We start from the raw sequence: 19,745 nt of genomic DNA on the forward strand, positions 1-19,745 counted from the left end.
ACCCAGGTCTGCCAGCTTCCATGGCTGCAGGCCCTGGGGGAGCAGGCTTGTCCATCAGCCCCTCAGGAGTCCAGCAGGCATTAATCGGCCAGGCTGGGCTGACCCCTCCTAGGCACTGCTCACACCCCAACTTCCCCACCCCTCAACGCCATCTTACTTTCAGGCATTTCAGCTCATCCCTGCCCCTCATGGAGATAGTGCCAGCAGCTCTTATTAACTGCCTCCTTTCAATTTGGCAGATGAGAAGACCAAGGCAGAGGAAGGAGGCAAAAACAAGAAAGGGGGAGGCAGTCAAACCCTGACCCAGGGCAGCCCAGAGGGGTTTTGGCCAAGTGGCTGCAAGAGGGAGATCAGTTTCTCTGCCAGCAAATACCAAGCCTGTGAGCCATTTCCCAGCCTTCAGAGGACCTGCCTCAAGCATTGAGTGAGTAGGAGAACCAGCCTGGCTCTTCAGGAAGGCTGGAGGTGGAGGAGCCTTCTCCATCAGGCCCCAGCTGGGAAAGGTGGCCCAGGACTCCTCCAGGATGCAGGCTCCAAGAGCAGATGCTTCACAACCTCTTTCTGCCACCAGCTGATGGCAGCTCCGTGGAGCTCCCTGAAAGATGGGGCAGCCCGCCTCCCTCTGGCCTTTGGGAACAGATCTAAGGAAGGAGGGGTTTGGGGGCCCCAGAAGAGACTAAGTCTGTAGCAAAGCAGGAAGAAGAAGAGTGGGAGGTAGCATCTGATCATCCACAGAGAAGTCAAGTGGGGCTTGTCTCTGCTGGGCTCATGGTGGCTGCCTGCAGGCTGGCAGGAATCGCAGCCCAGGCAAGGCCTCTGGGTGGGCTTGGGTCTCCCTCAGAGATGGTATGATATACAGTGTGTGGGTTCCAGTGCAACCTGGCCCTGCTTCTTATCAGCTGGGGCAAGCAGCCTAATTTCTAAAAACCTCAATTTGCTCATCTATAAAATGGGAATAACAATAGCACCCTTTTGGTTTGGTGCTCGAAATTGACATGCTACACGGAGAGTCTAGCTTGGTGCCTGGCACTGAGAAGATGCTCAAGAAATTTGAAAGTCTTGTCCTTTTGGCTACCTTCTCCCTACACAGGTCTGTATTGAGGGAGAGGAGGAAATAGAGATAGGGACTCTTGGAGATGAATTTGGGGTTCAGACCAGATGTTGGTGTTTTTCGCTCTGCTCATTGTGACAGTTATCTCTGCAGAGACCTAGCTACCAATAGAAGAAAGGACTTGAGGGCAAGGAGGGCAAACGATGGCACACACTGCAAAATTCACCACTTCTGTGCTCAGAGCAGACATCACTAATCAATTGTAGAACTCTTCCCCACTGAGCTGGAACACATGCAGACACTGCCCAATGATCTCTAGCCTGTGAAATGAAACCATTATCCATCCTTTGCTGAAGTGTGACTTTGGAGTGAGCAAGGGGATGGAGGGAGTGACTTCAGCCAGTGCTCTGTCTCTGAGGGTTGCTGTGAGGATCAAATAAGATATCACAGGTGAAGGATTTACAAGGCCTTATGATCATTTCTTTATGTGGCCTCCTTGCTTCCTTGAAGAAGTCCTGCAAGGGAGGGGTCAGTGTGCCCATTCCACACATGAGGAAGCTGAGGCTAAAGGAGATGAAGAAATTAGTCTAGATGGCACAGCTAGAAAATGGTGGGGTCAGGGCTACGCCCCAAGTGAGTTTGTCCAGGGCTCAATCTTAGCCAAACCACAGCTGGAAAAAGGACAAGGGTGGAGCCAAATCTACTCCTTCATTGCCACAGCAGGGGTGAGGAATCCACTCTGCCGCGGGACTTCATGGCCCCTGAACATCCTAGCTGCCCCTCCTCACAGTTCTCTGGTCTAGCACAGAGTCTGACCCTAGTGAGTACTCGGCATTTGATAGCTCATCTTAATTTTTTTTTTAATACAAACTCTTGCTCTGTCACCCAGGCTGGAGTGCAGCGGCACAATCTCAGCTCACTGCAACCTCCACCTCCCCAGTTCAAGTGATTCTCCTGCCTCAGCCTCCCGAGCAGCTGGGATTACAGGTGCCCATCACCACCCCCGGCTAATTTTTTGTATTTTTAGTAGAGATGGGGTTTCACCATGTTGACCAGGCTGGTCTTAAACTCCTGGCCTCAAGTGATCCACCTGCCTCGGCCTCCCAAAGTGCTGGGATTACAGGCATGAGCCACTGCACCCAGCCCGCTCATCTTAATTTTCAGTGCACAATCATATCATATTCAGGTCTCTGGCAAGAGGGCATTCAACCTGGCTGGAGGACTAAATGCAGTCTTAATAGCCCCAACTGTTGCAGAGCACTCTATGCTGGCAAAGTGCTTGCATTTCACTGTCCCCTGGTGGTGAGCTCACTGTCCCTGGTGGCAGCCCTGCCTGATAGCGGCTGGGTGGCTCTTCCCCTGTGTCCACCATGCCCCGAGGAAGGGCTTCCTGAGCTCTTCCCCAGAGCTCCCTTTGTTCTCTGAACTTAGATTTTCCCCAATCTGATCCTTCCCTTTCCTCATAGAGAGGTCTCAAGCCCCTCCTTCCTGACCTCCCTCCAGGACAAAGGGCAGTGAGGGCTGCAGGCCAGAGGAACATCAGCCTCCATGGCTTGTAGAGGGGCTTTGAGGCTGCAGGTGGAGCCAGCCAATCACAGGTGGCTGGAGGCAGGTCCCCTCGGTGGTCCCTGCTGGTCACAGTGCAGGGGGAGGATGGAGGGGAGGAAGACAGAGAGAGTGGGTGGCAAAGACCTAACCCATCTGTGAAATTTGCAATTGTTGGCAGGTCTTTCTGGGAACTGGGGCTTGAGGACACTGACTTGATCTGTGTCTTTCTCGCCAACAGCCCAGGAGAGGGTAACTGGAGCTGTGTTTTGGAGCACACAGACCTGAGTTTGAATCTTGCTCACGTCATTTGTGTACTACCTGACCTCCCTGAGCCTCAGTTCCCCCAGGTGTAAAATGGGGGTATCCCGGTGCTGTGAGAGTTACCATGAGGATTACCTGCCATGAGCGGGAGGTGGGGGCTTGAGCTAATATGTGCCAAATGCCCGGCACTGTGGCGGGAGCATTGCCGCCCTCCAGTTCAAGCTGGCCATGGGTTCCACAAGCCAGAATGAAGCCTGAGGCTGGGTTATCTGCAGCACCGCTCCATCATGGTTCCTATTGTAAACTGTGGACAGTCATCCCTGATATCAGGCATCCTCTTCCATTCATTTATTCATTCGTTCAACAAATATTTATTGAGCATTTGCTACATGCTAAAATCTTTCTGGGTGCCAGGGTTACAGCCTTGAACAAAGCAAAGTCCCAGCTCTTATGGTGCCAACATAGCCAGAAGAGACAGACACAAACAGACAAATGAATATCTAATATGTCAAATTGGGGGAGGAGCTACAAAGACAGAAAAAGCACAGTGAGGTGGCCGGGCATGGTGGCTCACACCTGTAATCCCAGCACTTTTGGAAGCCGAGGCAGGCAGATCACAAGGTCAGGAGATTGAGACCATCCTGGCTAACACGATGAAACCCTGTCTCTACTAAAAATACAAAAAATTAGCCAGGCGTGGTGGTGGGCGCCTGTAGTCCCAGCTACTCAGGAGGCTGAGGCAAGAGAATGGCGTGAACCTGGGAGGTGGAGCTTGCAATGAGCCGAGATCACACCACTGCACTCCAGCCTGGGCAACAGAGTGAGACTCCGTCTCAAAAAAAAAAAAAAAAAAAAAAAAAAAAAGCAGAGTGAGGTGATGGGTCAGGGCATAGGCTCGCCAAGAAGGTAACACTGGAACAGAAGTTGCTAGAGGGAAGAGAGGGAGCCATACAGGTGTCTAGATGAAGAGGGTCCAGGCAGAGGATTCTGAATCAGGAGCAGGTTTGGCTTGATCCATCAACAGCATGAAGGCCAGGGTGCCTGAAGAGGAGGAGAGGAAAGGTACCAGAGGCAGTAGGGACCAGATGATGTAGGGTCTTGGAAGCCATGGGAGGACTTTGGCATCTAATCAAGTAGTCATTGGAGGGGTTTGAGCTGAGAAGGGACCTGATCATCCTGGTTGTAGTAGAATAGGCTAGAGGAGGACCCAGTTGGAAGCAAGTAGACCAATTAGGAGGTTAAGACAGTGGTCCAGGCCAGGTGGCTCATACCTGTAATCCCAGCACTTTGGGAGGCCGAGGACGATGGATCACCTGAGGTCAGGAGTTCAAGACCAGCCTGGCCAACATAGTGAAACCCCGTCTCTACTAAAAATACAAAAATTAGCCAGGTGTGGTGGGGCACGCCTGTAATTCCAGCTACTCGGGAGGCTGAGGCATGAGAATCGCTTGAACCTGGGAGGCAGAGGCTGCAGTGAGCCAAGATCATGCCACTGATCTCCAGCCTGGGTGATAGAGCGAGACTCTTAGAGTGAGACTCTGTCTAAAAAAAAAGGGGGGGGGGACAGTGGTCTAGGTGATGACAGTGGTACCTTGACCAGGAGGTTCATAGTGGAAGTGTCAATATGGGATCAGATTTGAAGGTGAAACTGTTAGGATTTCCAAATTCATTGGATTTGGGGTGGATAAGGAAGGGGTCAAAAAGGACAGCGTTTGGGGCTTGAAACGTGAAGGACTGAGCTGCCATTTGCTGAGATGGGGAATATTATGGGCAGGTTTGGTGGGGGACTGTGAGTCAAGATGCAGAGTTTTGACATGTTTTGTCTGAGACGCTTTGCAGGCATTGGAGTGGAGATACAGGGCAGACAGTTGGGTACATGAATGTGGGGTTCAGAGAAGAGTCTGGAGCTGGGGATGTAAATTTGAGGACTGTCAGTGTGTGAATGCCGCTCAGTGCTGTGAAGTGGGATGAGATCACCCAGGGAGCAAGTGTGGGAATGTGGGGAAGGGAAGGGTCAAAAGACTGAGTCTTGGGCTGGTGAAGGGCAAAATGATTTCTGTATCTAGAAGTCTTGCCAGGGAAAGCAAGATCCCCTGGGGTCGTCACCCATGGCACCCCAAAGCCAAGTGCATTGGGGGAGGGATTTTCCTACTAACAGGAATGAGTAAGGACATTTCTGTTTCTCTGCCAAGGGCTACCCTAAATTAGCTACCCTGATTCTCAGCTCTGCATCTGGACCTGTGCCCAGGTGATTGGGAAAGCCTGGTTGTCCTCTGCAGGTGTCACTGCAGAAGCATGCAGCCTGCATGCTTCAAAGACAAGAGAGAGGAACCCAGCCAGCTGTGGTGGCTCACACCTGTAGTCTCAGCACTCTGGGAGGCCAAGGCAGGAGGATCACTTGAGCTCAAGAGTTTGAGATCAGCCTGGGCAGCATAGCAAGACCCTGTCTCTACAAAAAATTTAAAGATTAGCTGAGCATGGTGGCACATGCCTGTAGACCCAGCTACCCGGGAGGCTGAGGTAGGAGGATGACTTGAGCCCAGGAGTTTGCGGGTGCCTTCATACCTGGGTGGCACTTGTGTCCCCTAGGAATGGGCCTAAGGAAGAGGATTGGAGGTGAATGTGGCCTCATGCCATAACAACAGCAAGAGCTAAGAGACCCAGGTTTGAAAACTGCTGGAGCAAACGTATTTCAATCTTTTGAGCCTTTGTTTTTTCACCTGTAAAATGGGATCATTAGACCTAGTTTCCAATGTGACTATGAGGGTTTGGTGAACACAGGGGTGCTCAGTGAGCATGTGTTCTTTTCTTTCTTTTTCAGAGTGTTTATCCTACAGTGACTGTTGCAGAACTAACTCAGTCTTCCCTGCAGGATTCTCCCCAGACTGCCCAGGGAGAGAACACATCTTCTCTCTCCCTTCCCTACCAGCCCCAGGTTGGCATTGAGAGGCAGCTTGGCAAGGTGGCCCACCTGCATTTGCCAAGTTCCAGCAGGGACCAGCCAGGTGCCAGCCTTGTGCCTGACCCCATCACCAACACCTGATGGGGTAACTCAGGCAAATAGATTCTCCCTACCTCATAGGTTGGTTGCAAGAGGTCATCTGCCAAGCCTGTGAGTCTTACCCTGGGGCTCTACCCTAACTGTCTCACACTACAGATGTGGAAACTTAGTCCAGAAAGGAATGGGACCAGGTCACACAGTATGTTAGTGGCTGAAACTTCAACCTCCCATCCTGAGTCCACGTAAGGTGCTCTTTCTACATAAATGTGGAAAATGCCCCAGGAGGGAGCCTGCTGCTCTGTTCTCAGTGAAGATGCAGAGGAGAAGACCTCTTTGGAAAGTAAAACTGTGACCCAAGGCACATCTTTAAAAAGACAAATGTCACAACCCGGTCCCCACCTGCCACTTAGGAGGCAGTGGACAGTCAGACCAGCAAAACTTTCCCCTCCTGCCTGTTGCAATCCCTCCCCTGTAGGCCCCAAGACACTAGGAGAATCTCTGAACATCTACAGCAAGAACCGAGAATTCCTTTCCTAGAGAGATGCTCTAGGGTTTGCTGTTGTTGTTGTTGTTGTTTGTTGTTGTTGTTTTTAGTAGAAATACCAGCTCACAAGAGCCAATAGCTAAATAAGCAGGAGTTTCATGAGCCAGTTGCTAAACCACTGGTAACTTGAAATTCACCACAGTGAGAGTGTTTACACTGTGGAAAATGACAAACGGTACAAATCAGGGATTCTTTTTTTCTTTCTTCCTTTCTTTTTCTTTTTTTCCTGAAAGCTGGTTTGCCAGCATACCACTAAATATAGCATACATACAGAAAGGTGCACCAACCATCAGTGCAAGCTCAAGGAATGTTCACAAACTGAACACATTCATATCAAAAAACACGGCTGGGTGCGGTGGCTCACACCTGTAATCCCAGCACTTTGGGAGGCTGAGGCAGGCAGATCATCTGAGGTCAGGAGTTCAAGACCAGCCTGGCCAACATGGCAAAACCTCGTCTCTACTAAAAAATACAAAAATTAGCTGGGTGTGGTGGCGGATGCCTGTAGTCCCAGCTACTTGGGAGGCAGAGGCAGGAGAATCTCTTGAACCCAGGAGGCAGAGGTTGCGGTGAGCCGAGATCGTGCCACTGCACTCGGGCAACAGAACGAGACTCTGTCTCAAAAAAAAGAAAAAGAAAGAAAGAAAAGAAACACATCCTTGGCCAGGCACAGTGGCTCACTGCCTGTAATCCCAACACTTTGGGAGGCTAAGGCAGGAGGATTGCTAGTGTCCAGGAGTTCAAGGCTTGAGTGAGCTACAATCTTGCCACTGTACTCCAGCCTGGGTAACAGAGTGAGACCCTGTCTCAAAAAAGAAGAAGATAGACACATCCTTACTTGCATCTTAGAACTCCCCTGATGTGTCCTCCCAGTCACTATCCCATGTCAAGGGTAAACATTAACTTGACTTTTGTCACCGTAAATTAGTTTTGCTTATTTTTGAATTTTATATATATGGAGTTGTATGTTTTCTTTCAGGTCTGGCTACTTTTGCTCAGTATTATGTTGTGAGATTCACCCATGTGAGTGCACCACTGCGCTCCAGCCTGGGCAACAGAGCAAGACCTTGTCTCAAAAAAACAATTCAGATTTTAAGTTAACTAAAATTTAAAAGATCACTCATGGGCCGGGTGCAGTGGCTCACACCTGTAATCCCAGCACTTTGGGAGACCAATGCGGGCAGATCACCTGAGATCGGGAGTTCGAGATCAGCCTGGCTAACATGGAGAAACCCCGTCTCTACTAAATATACAAAATTAGGTGGGCATGGTGGTGCATGCCTGTAATCCCAGCTACGCGGGAGGCTGAGGCAGGAGAATCTCTTGAACCCAGGAGGCAGATGTTGCAGTGAGCCGGTATCGCACCACTGCACTCCAGTCTGGGTGGCAGAGTGAGACTCCATCTCAAAAAAAAAAAAAAAAAAAAAAAAAATCACTAATGAAACAATTTAAAGTTTTTCAAAAAGATTATATTTTTTCAAGATAAAAGGTACCTCCAATGCTTTAAAATATCAGCAGTGATCCCAATAGTTCAAGGACTATTATGAATACGTGTGGCTATTATACACACACAATATGTCACCAACACACTCTAAACAGTGAGAATAGAGCACTGTGGCATTGCTCCCATATTATTCTTGTGAGGGAGTAGGATGATCAATTACACCTGCAATACTAGTGTGCTGGCATGTCTATCAAGTGTAAGATCCAATTATCTAAAATAATATGATGATCAAATTCCCAGACATTATGTAATTTATTACTGAATTTGTATATTCAGAAACCTGGGAAGTGCTCTTTAAATTCCTTCAAACTAGAAATTATCCTAAGCATTAAATAAAAACACTGAACTAAATAGTGTAACCACAAGAGTGGCTGAAGTTCAGTATCTGACTCAACAAATGTTTACGTATCATTTCAATATCAATTTTAGCTCAATCTTAGCACATCCAGGGTTTCTCCTGCAGTGGGGCTTATTTTTCACTGTGCAAGAATGAAAGCCCCAGCTCTACACGATTGTCTTATTACGAGAGCCGTGGGGATGGCAAGCTGATGAAACACATGCAGGAGAACATAGGTGCTCACAGCACTTTCCCTTTGTCTGACATTGGCTTTGATTGGCTTTGATTTAGAACAGACTGAAAAAAACATACAAAGGCTGAATGAGGGTCTGTTTCTAAGTGTACTGCAATAACCAAGACCTATACTTCTACTACTGCAAAAATCTTTGCAGGATGGGTCTGGATGGGGTGGCTCATACCTGTAATCCCAGCACTTTGGGAGGCCGAAACGGGAGGATCGCTTGAGGCCAGGAGTTTGAGACCAGCTTGGGCAACATAGCAAGACCCTGTGTATACAAACAAAATTTTAAGATTAGCCAGGTGTGGTGGTACACACCTATAGTCCCAGCTATTTGGAAGGCAAAGGCAGGAGGATCGCTTGAGCGTAAGAGTTCGAGGCGGCAGTGAGCTATGATTGTGCCACTGTACTCCAGGCTCCAGCCTGGGTGACAGAGCAAGAAGACCCTGTCTCAAAAAAAAAAAAGAAAGAAAGAAAGAAAAGAAAAAGAAAAAATCTTTGCAGGATGAGAAGTATTCAAGGGACACCTACACTGAAGCATAGGTGAGCAGAGGTATCAAAAGCACTGATAATATGAGTCATCATTAAAAGACAGTCTAGGTAAATATCACACATTTCCATTCAGCAGCTGCTGTGGCTTGCATATTTTGAACTGAAAAGGAATGCTGTGGGGGCTTTTTACTTATCACTTATTTGAAGAAAGGCTGTTTTAGGCCCCCTCATTGAACACAAGGCCTAGGTTTCAAAATTAGTTTTCCAGTATCATCACCAGACATATTATACTCTGTTAATACTGTTTGACACTGAACTGCTGTAATTGATGGTGCAACTACCTCTTGTGCATCCAGCAAAGAACAAACCTATTAGAGTGAAAAGCTAATCATGAAAAAATGGATGATTCCATAAAGACGTGAAGAAGGAACTCTTTTGTCTCGGGATCTATTAACCACTCCCAGGCACAAGTACAGACAGATCCCTCCATGAGAAACATTCTCCAGTGTCCTGGGGGAGGTTGCAAATGATGAATATATTTAGAGAATCTTCTTTCAAAATCTTTCACTTGTTCCAGCCATGACCTTGACCTTGACCCTGGATGCCTCAGTCCCTGTGCAGGCCCTCAGCCCTCCACCACTTTGCAACCCAAACTCCAACCAAAGTTTTTTTATTTTAATATAGTCCGATGTATCCATTTTTAAATGGTTAGTATCTTCTGTGTCCTGTTTAAGAAATGCAAGGTCATGAAGATGTTCTCTGATGTTTTCCACTTCAAGCTTTACTCTTTTGTCTTTCACATTTAGTTCTGTGTCTAGGGAATGTCTTTAAATTTTGAATATTTGATTGTCATGTATTGGGCACCTATTATGAGCCAGGCATCCTGTTAGGCAGTTTGCTTTGATTAGCTCATAGCCGAAATTGCTGCTCCCATTTTACAGATGAGGCAATAGAGGCTTAGAGATCTGACTTGCTCAGTGGGCACTGCCAGCAAGAGGCAGTGCCAGGACTTGAAGCCAGGATTGTCTGTGTCTTATTTAACCAGAGTTCTGTCCTAGTCCAAGAAGCAGGTCAGCTCCAGCAAAGGAACTCGGGACTTTGGCTGCCCAAGGAAGGTGGCTGAAGGGTGATCCTTTTCCAGAGACCCTAGAGCTGCTTACCTTCTCAGGATACTGAACGTTGGTGAACACAAGGCCTGGGACTGGGACTGGTTTGATTCTCAAAATAGCTCAGGCCTGCAAAGCAATCTGATGGGGAGTGGGGGATAAAGAACTTCTCCCCAAATGCCCCGTAATGTTTTTTGGAATCCACATTCCATGAATCTCATGCTGGGAAACTACTCCAAAGCTCCATGGTTTAGTGTGATGTTGGCAGTCAGTTGAGATCATCAGGATCTATCATGGCAAAGAGGTAACTGTCTTTTCCTATTCTACTGGTTTCTGTCGTCCTGCCTACTGAAGTAACATACTATGCTAATAGATTTCCTGATCTTAAATCATCCTTGCATTTCTGGAATAAGCCCTGGTATACTAATTTTAATACACTGCTACCCTGATGCTGGTTTTCCAGATGCCCTTGTAAATTCTGGGGAATGAAGGAATCTCTGAGGATCAGAGGACAAAATCCTATCACCTTTAATGTGCTCCAGAATCGAAAACCACAGGGCCATGCCTTTTGTAGGCCTCTGGCTTTGGGCCTGGGCAGCGTGGTGAACGGTGAAGGAGCCATAATTGCTGTCCCACCAGAAAGGCCTAAAGGAGTTGGCAAAAGCGTGCCCATCCAGTGTGACATTTACAGAGGTCAGGTGGCACCAGAATCCCTCATGGGTGTTTGGCGAAGGGATCTGTGGGGAGACCAGGAATCTGAGTGCGTTGTCAGGTGAGTGTTTATTGGGGAAATTTCTAGATGCTTTTTGCAGGACAGACATTCCAGAGTGTAGAGAAAAGGAGGATGGGGTTTAGAGATGGTTTGCTTCATAGCTGGGTTTCCCAATCCTCATGGCACCTCACGTGGCAGACTCACTTACCCCAATGCCCAATTGTACGGCCCCAGAGTAAGGAAGGGACACACAGCTCCCCAGGATGGAGAGAGGATATCATATTATTCCCTGGTCTATGGAGTCAGAACCAGGTTCAAATCCTGTCTCCCTCCCCCCAACTAAAAATTGTCTTTGCGATCTTGGGCAAGTCACTTCACCTTCCTGAGCCTCAGTACCCTCATCTATTAAATCAGATTACTAGCACCTACCTCATAAGGCTGCTAAGATTTGTAAATTTTATCTTTTCAAAAAAACAACTTTTGGTTTCATTGATATTCTCTGTTGCTTTTCTGTTTTCTAGTTCGTTGATTTCTGCTCTCATCTTTATTATTTCCTTCCTCTACTTGCTTTGGGTTTTGTTTACTCTTTTTCTAGTTTCTTAACATGAAAGCTTAGGTTTTCAAGTCGAGGCCTTTCTTCTTTTCCTTTCTTCTTTTCTAATATAAGTATTTAAAGCTATGAATTTCCCACTAAGCATTGCTTTAGCTGAATTCCATAAATTTTGATACTATGTTGTGTTTTTTTTCATTCTGTTATGCACACACACACACACATTGTTTTGTTTTCTGAAGACAAAGGCTTCAAAAGGCTGGAGTGCAGTGGTGCAATCATAGCTCACTGTAACCTTGAACTCCTGGGCTCAAGCAGTCCTCCCACTTCAGCCTCCCAAGTAGCTGGGACTATAGGCATGCACCACCATACCCAGCTAATTTTTATTATTTTTGTAGATATAGGGTCTCATTATGTGGCCCAGGCTGATCTCAAACTCCTGGGCTCAAGCAATCCTCCCACTTAACCCTTCCAAGTAGCTGGAACTATAGGCACACACAACCATGCCCGGCTAACTTTTTATTATTTTTTTGTATATACAGGATCTCACTATGTTGCCCACGCTGGTGTCAAACTCCTGGGCTAAGGCAATCCTCCCACCTTGACCTCCCAAAGTGTTGGGATTACAGGCATGAGCCACAGTGCCTAGCCTAAAATATATTTTTATTTTTATTGTGATTTCTTCTTTGACCTATAGATTATTTAGAAGCATGTAGTTTAATTTTTTTTGGGGGGGGGTCAGGGGGACAGAGTCTTGCTCTGTTGCCCAGGCTGGAGTGCAGTGGCACAATCTCAGCTCATTGCAACCTCTGTCTCCCAGGTTCAAATGATTCTCCTGCCTCAACCTCCCAAGTAGCTGGGATTACAAGCACATGCCACCACACCTGGCTAATTTTTGTATTTTTAGTAGAGACAGGGTTTTGCCATGTTGGCCAGGGTGGTCTCAAACTCCTGACCTCAAATGATCCTCCTGCCTCAGCCTCCCAAAGTGCTGGGATTCCAGGCGTGAGCCCACCACGCCCAGCCTAATTTCTAAGTAGTTGGGGTTTTCCCGGATAGTTTTCTATTTTGGATCTCTAATTCCATTGTGGTCAGAGAACATATTTTGTATGATTTAAATCTCTTTAAATCTATTGAGACTTGTTTTATGGCCCATATGTGGTCTATCCTGGAGAATGTCTCATGTGCACTTGAAAAGAATGCGTAATCTTCAGTTGGTGAAGGCTTCTATGAATGTCACACTGGTTGATAGCGTCATTCAAGTCTTCTGTATCCTGGCTGAGTTTCTAATTGCTTTGTCAGTTATTGAGATTGGGACATTAAAATCTCCACTATTATTGTTGAATTATCTATATCTTCTTTCAATTCTCCCAGTTTTTACTTCATGTTTTGGGGGGCTTGTTAAGTGCATATATAATACATATATAGTTTTTATGTCTTCCTAATATGTTGACTTTTTTGTCATTATGAAATGTCTTTGTCTCTAGAAATATATATCTTGCCTTAAAGTCTATTTTGCCTGATATCAGCATAACCACTCAAGCTGTTTGTATGCTATATCTCCTTCCATCCTTTTATTTTCAAACTATTTGTGTCTTTGAATCAGGTGTGTTTCTTGCAGTCAGCATACAGGTAGGTCTTGTCTTTTTATTTACTCTGACAATCTCTGCCCTTTAAGTGGAGTTATTAATCCATTCATACATCTTCCTTTTCTTTCTTTCTTTTTTTTTTTTTTTTTTTTTGCTTTGGGTTTGGTTTTTTATTTTGTTATTTTTTTTTTTCCTGAATATGGATCATACTTTATAAGACAAAGAAACAAGAAAGTGTGATCCATTTGGATGGGCTCTTTCCAACAGTAGCAGGGAAGCTGCTGGTTTTCACAGACTGGGGAGCAGAGCTGGTGGGGAGGGGTATGGAGGCAGTCATAGGCAAGAACATTACAGGTTCACACTGTGCTTACCTGACATTCAGTCTTTTTCATACTAAGTGCTTCTCAGTTCGTTGTATGCCTTTGATCAATTTCCAGGAACTGCAATGGTACTTTGACAGTTTTGTCCAGCTTTATAGTTGCATGTATGGACTGCTAAATTATCTCCCTTAATCCTCACAGAAACACTCTGAGTGGTCATTACTCTTTTACAGATGAGGAAGCTAAGGTACATAGGTGTTAAATACCCTGGTCAGTGTCACTAAGCCAGGCTCTTAAACACTGCATTTACCACTTCTGGGTACATCCTCTCCCAATAGCTTTTAGAGCAATGCAAGTAACACCCCCAAATCAGGATGATTATTCACAGCTACAACAGCAAGTAATGTAATGGTGACCTGCACATACCATAAGTTGGCTCATTCTCCCAAATCTGAATCACAGAGGGAATTTGTAAATTGGCTGTGTTGAATGATGCTAACTAGCACCAGAGAGCCAAAGAAGGACTGATTTCCTTTCCTTTTGAAGTTGAGCTACAGAGTGTCCCTGAGCTTCCTGGAGGCCAAAGCAAAACAGCAAAGTGGATCAGTTACATGATTCTCATGGTCTATGAGGAGAAAGTAGCTCTTTTGGAGAAAGAAAAGCTTTCCCTGGCCCTCATATCTTGGAGAAATTTCTTACATGGAGCCTTACCTAGGGATACTGAGAGGTATAGTGGACAATACCTGCAGCAACACGCTTATAATAAAGCTACTTTTTTTTTTTTTTTTTGAAACAGAGTCTTATTCTATTGCCCAAACTGAAGTGCAGTAGTGCAATCACAGTTTACCACAGCCTTGACCTCCCAAGTTCAAGTGATCCTCCTACCTCAGCCTCCCAATTAGCTGGGACTACAGGCACACGCCACCATGCCCAACTAATTTTGGTATTTTTTTAAGAGTCAGGATTTCACCATATTGCCCAGGGTGGTCTTGAGCTCCTGCGCTCAAGCAATCCGCCCACCTCAGGCTCCCGATGTGCTGGGATTACAGGTGTGAGCCACTGCTCCTGGCTGTGATAAAGCTACTTCTTAAGCTAGTCCCCTCAACACAGGCTCTGAGCATAAGGCAAAGCCCAACTCCAGGAAGCTCATTCTTGGGAAGGAGGCTCAGTCACTGTGGCCTAGGAACACAGCTCTAGGCTGGTTGAACTTGTTCCAAGGACTAAAACCTTTACTGTGCAGAGCAGCCTGTGGATGCCATGGCCTTCACACAATCCTTTGTAAATATTCTCTCTCCCCTGGGTGGGATAGCTGATGAAAATTCACAGCATTCATGAATTTAACATTTTACATGTCAATTATTCACTAGCTTACTGGAAAGTCTATATTATAGTCAAAGGTCATTTTTCTGAGCCATGATTTTGAGTAGCAAAATGCAAGCTGGGGTGTGGGAGCAAATCCCCTAGCCAGTAGGTGGGCCCAGCCAGCCCCCCCAGAATCTGCTTCTCAACCCAATTCCACTGTCTCCTACTTATCAGGCATGCACAGTAACTCCATTGGCATTATATTATATATATAAAAGCCTCTGGGTTCTTTGTGGAAAATGGCCCAAGAGCCAACTCTAGATGGTGATGGAAGAGAAGAGAATATGAGCAGGTTGAGTCCAGTCATTATTCTAGCAAGAAAATGAGAGCTTGGTGTGGGTTCAAGTGGAATGTTTAATTCTAATGTGGCTTGGTTCTGTGATGTCAACCAGTTTGCCATTTCCTCTGCAGAAATAGGGAAAAGTAATTTGTGAAATTGTTTCAGTGAGTTTTTCAGCCAATAAATAAGTTCTTCTTTAAGCCGGAGTTAAAACCTTAGTGAATGATGACAAGGTGGTAAACTTAAGGCAGTTAGATACACAGAGGAATATGTGCGTTACTCTTAGTGAGTTTATTTAAATAAACTTAAGTGGCAGAATGTATCTTAATAGTGGAATGAATTGCTTTCATCTTACATTTATAGAACCATTAAGGGTTTGTGGGTGGTCACTTGTATTTTTCCAGTTACGTTTTAACACAATGGTTGAAAAGCTTCTATTTGGCAGTGAAGTGCTCTCCTGTTCACTCTGACACATTAAACAGATGGAAGCAGAGGTGGGAGCAGGGAACAGTGCCAGGGCAGCTGTGTGGGACCTCTTGCTTTCCCCAGTTTGAGAGGTCCATTTTAGTCTTATTTATATTTGTGTTCCCAGTGTCTAGCATATATCCAGGCATGAATTAAGTGTTTGGTGAGTATTGGTGAGGGGATGGGTGGATGGATGGATGAATGACGGATGGATGGATGATTAATGGATGGATGGATAAGTGAATGATTGAGTGGATGTTGAGTAGATGCATAGATAGGTAAATGCCTGAGAGGATGGATGATTTGCTGGCTGGGTGAATTGATGGAGGATTGTTGAATAGGGACTGATGAATAGGTATATGACTTCACCTTCCATGTCTCCTGTCCACTGTAATCTGCCCCGCTCCCAATGCCACAAATGTCAGGTGGCATGGACCAGGACAAGACATTAGTTGACTTCTTGTAGAGATGCATCCTCATTGTAAAAAGTAGTCTGAACACCAAGTATCCTTTTCCTCACCCCATGATCCAAATGTTCAGCTGCCATCAAGGTGACATCCTACAGACTCACCCCTCTGTGTTCCTGCCCATGCTCTTCTCTCCCTTTACTGATCCTGATATGCTTAGTTCATCTTTCGAGACCCAGCCCTTCTGTGTCCTCCTCTCTGAGATGTCCCTGGCCTGTCCCCAGACCTCCAACATCCCTCTATCAGTCTCCTGGTGACCAGAGGACAGATATCAGCAAGTGAGCTAAAAAGTTGCCCAAAAAAAAAAAAACAGCAGCAGAGGAGACTCAGAAGTATCCAAACCAATGAGCCCTGCCCTGCCATGTCCCCTCCCCCAGCCCTTCTTGAAGTCCCTGCTTAGAGGATGGGACCAGCCAATGGTGAACAGAGGGAAAATGGTGCCTGAGTCATGTTCCCTACACTCCTTCCAATGACTCCACGCCTCACCCTGTCCATTTCAGCAGTGGAGGAAGAGTGTACTGATGAGGCCAGACTTGCCCGGGAAGTGGACCTGTGACAAATGTCTTTGGAATTTTTGTGACAGGAGCCATCCATTAGTTCTGAGTCCTTGGCCCCCCTTCTCCCTCTAACCAGCATCTCTGAGAGAGTGGGCAGGATTGGCAGCCTGAAGGTGCTGAGTCAGCACTTTTGCGTCTCTGTTCCTTCCCTTTGTCACTGCAGCTCAGGTAGCTTCAGGCTGCAAAGAGCACTTCCCTGAACCCAGACAGAATGACTGTGGAGCTGCCTCCATGCTACACTCAGCAAGGACTTGGGAGTGATGGTCTGCCTCAGTTTCCCTGCCCTTAATATTCCCCAGGTTCCCCACACCGGAGCCAGCCCTGACCTAAGCCACCTGATACAGGTCTGGATCTCATTCCCTCCCCTCATAGTTTTTGGCCCCCTCCCCTCCCACCCTGGAGGGAGTTGAATAATCAGTGCCTCTTCAAACAGCCAGCAGGTTCAGAGAGGGCAAGGGGCATGCCGAAGATCACACAGTGAATGACAGAACGAGGAACAGAGCCCAGTTCTCCGGCCCCCACCCCCAAACCCCTCAGCCCCACAAAATCCTGCTCTCTCCTTCTGCTCTGTGCTACTATTTGATAAATTATCAGATAAACCTGAGTTCAAACCCCAGCTCTGCCACAAAACCAGGTGGGCAATCTTGAACACATAACTTTAGCTCACCAAGACAAAATGTCCTCATCTGTAAATGAGAGTGACAATGGTATCCACACAGAGAGGAAGCAAGCCCCAGACTCACTCCCACATCCAGGTCTGCAAAAGGACCTTTTTGCACTTAGGACCTTCTGATTCCATGGAGTTCCCAGTCCCAGCCCTGGACTAGAAGCTGGAGGAGCCAGAGCTGGCTTCTGCCTTGCACAGCAGAGGCCCATGGACCCAGGCACCGCTCCTGCCTCGTCAGGGGACTTGGGGTCCCATCTGTGGAATGGGAATAATACCACGGCTGTCTCTGAAGCCTGCTCAGAAGACAACTAATTGGAGAGGCTAAGGAACTCCCTGCAGTGTCATTCTGTGGCATCAAGTGTGCTCATCCAAGCCGTGCTCAGCTCTGTGCTCACCTCTGTGCAGGGCAGAGGCCGTGGGCTCAGCTTCCTCTAGCCTGAGTTCCAAGCTCATGGGGACTCTTGCAGCAGCCTCCTCCCTGGTCTCCTGCCCCGAACCCTGCCTCTGCCCATTCTGTCCTCCATCTGCAACCAGAGGCTCTCCTAAAACACTCTGACCACGCCCCTCTTTGCCCTTGGGGAAAAGGACAATCTCTCTCTCTCTTTTTTTTTTTCTTTTTCTCTTTCGAGGTGGTGTTTCACTCTGTCACCCAGGCTGGAGTGCAGTGGCACAATCTCAGCTCACTGCAACCTCTGCCTCCTGGGTTCAAGCGATTCTCCTGCCTCAGCTTCCCGAGTAGCTGGGATTACAAGCACCTGCCACCACGCAAGGCTAATTTTTTGTATTTTTAGTAGAGACAGGTTTTCACCATGTTGACCAAGCTGATCTCAAACTCCTGACCTCAGGTGGTCCACCCACCTCAGCCTCCCAAAGTGCTGAGATTACAGGCGTGAGCCACTGCACCTGTCCCAAAGGACAGTCTCTTGATGTGACCTTGAAGACCCCTCACGGTATGGTCCCTGCAAGCCCCTCCAAACTTAGCCCCCAGCAGGCTTCTCTCCAGCCTCCTCCTCTCTTGTGATTCCTCAAATGCATCAAGTCCTCAGCAGGGCCCCAAGGTTCTCCTATAATGGAATTTGCCAGACGGATTTATCATTGATGGGCAGCCCATTCCAGACCAGGACTCTTTAATTTTAAGTCCTGACTTGCTCTTCTGGCTGAAAGCACCTACTCTGTTCCGACACTCTGCCACTGCTTGTAAATGTCTGTGGATCCCAAGATTGGGCTGTGGGGGTTGGGTGGGTGATGGACGGAAGGATGGGCCAATGGGTGACTGGGAGCAGCTCCCCTGGGATGCACTCAGGCACACCATGCACACCAAGCAACCAGTCACAGACTGCCCCTGGTCCAATTCAAATGGCTCCTGAGCTTCCTCTCTGCACTGGCCCTGCCCAGTATCCTAGGCAGATGGGGTGACAAGAGAGAGAGAGACAGGCCCCACCCTCCTGGCGTTCTCAGTCCCTGTGGAACCAGAGCGCTGGAGAGTGCCAGTTCAGGAATTGCAAAGAGCATTCCAGGCTCACCACTTTAACCAGCTCTGTGCTCAGCTTCCCTCTCTGTAAGATGGAGGAAAGACACTCTCCACCTCTCAGGGCTGCTGTGAAGATTAAATGAGAGAAGCATGCATGAAAAGAGTTTAGAGCCTGATGGATGTACAGTAAGTGCTGTCAGTGAGAGCTATCTTATCTTTATCATTGTTCTTCCTCAGTAAAATCACCCAAGCGTCCCTACCTGCAATCTAGAACATCTCTAGGACATACCCAGAGATAGAACAGATACAGAACAGGAGGTCCTCACATATCCCTGGATGATTTGCTTCTCCCCAAGCACCTGCCTGCTGTGGCCCATCTCTTCCTGAGACACACAGGCTCCCATCTCTGGAATCCTGGTATCTTATCGCAATGTTCAGCTGTTGATACACCTTCATCCTGAAGAGCCCCAGGTCATGGCTGGCTCTGGCTATATATCAAGTGGCTCAGAAGAAGCAAAACATCATTTTGGGGAGAAGAGTATTTTCCCTTCACAAGATTTAAGAAACCAGAACTCCCAGTGCACGGTGCCTGGTAGCTACAGAATAGCATATTGGCTAAGAGCACAGGGCTTCAGTTTTTCACTGACCCAGGTCTCTATCTGTGGGGCTGTGTGACCTTGGGAAAGTTACTTAACCTCTCTGAGGCTGTTTCCTTACCTGTTAACTGGGGGATCCCATTATAGACCATCATGAGGATTAAATGAGATAATGTGGTGCATGACAAGTACCACATATGGTGTAAGGCATGCAATACAGTAGGTGCTCAGGAGATGGTAATTACTCATGCTGGCATTGGGGGGGAGGTGGTATCTCAGAGAAGAGCCTATTTTTTTGAGGTTTCCACTGGATCATGAGCACCTTTATAGAAACTGCTTGGGAAGAAAGTCCAGGAAGGAGGCAAAGCTTGTTTCATCTTCTATCCTTGCTGCAGCTGGTACAGGGGGACAGGGAGACCGGGGGTGGGAAGGGGGATTGTCATCATGTTATTTCTCTGCAGTCATATTTATCTTTTTGATAAAATAGGCCCTTGTTATGGAAATTGGAAGAATTTCCCTCATAATTTAAAGCAGCGCCTACCTCTGCCGGTTGTGGTGACTGGGAGATTAATTTCCTAGCCGTCCAAGCAGGCGGATGCCTGCACCAGCTGGCTCCATCTTGCAGGC

At 47.2% G+C, this 19,745-nt stretch overlaps 1 protein-coding gene and 1 pseudogene across 2 annotated transcripts in view; one reads left to right on the forward strand and one right to left on the reverse strand.

Moving 5' to 3' along the window:
• BEAN1 (brain expressed associated with NEDD4 1) overlaps positions 1–19,745 on the forward strand; it is a 77,395-nt gene that overhangs the window by 14,399 nt on the left and 43,251 nt on the right. The window lies entirely within an intron of this gene.
• On the reverse strand, positions 1,098–10,903 carry LOC134729342 (uncharacterized; annotated as a pseudogene).

This window comes from Pan paniscus, chromosome 18 (assembly GCF_029289425.2).
Source record: "Pan paniscus chromosome 18, NHGRI_mPanPan1-v2.0_pri, whole genome shotgun sequence".
NCBI classification, from domain to species: domain Eukaryota; kingdom Metazoa; phylum Chordata; class Mammalia; order Primates; family Hominidae; genus Pan; species Pan paniscus.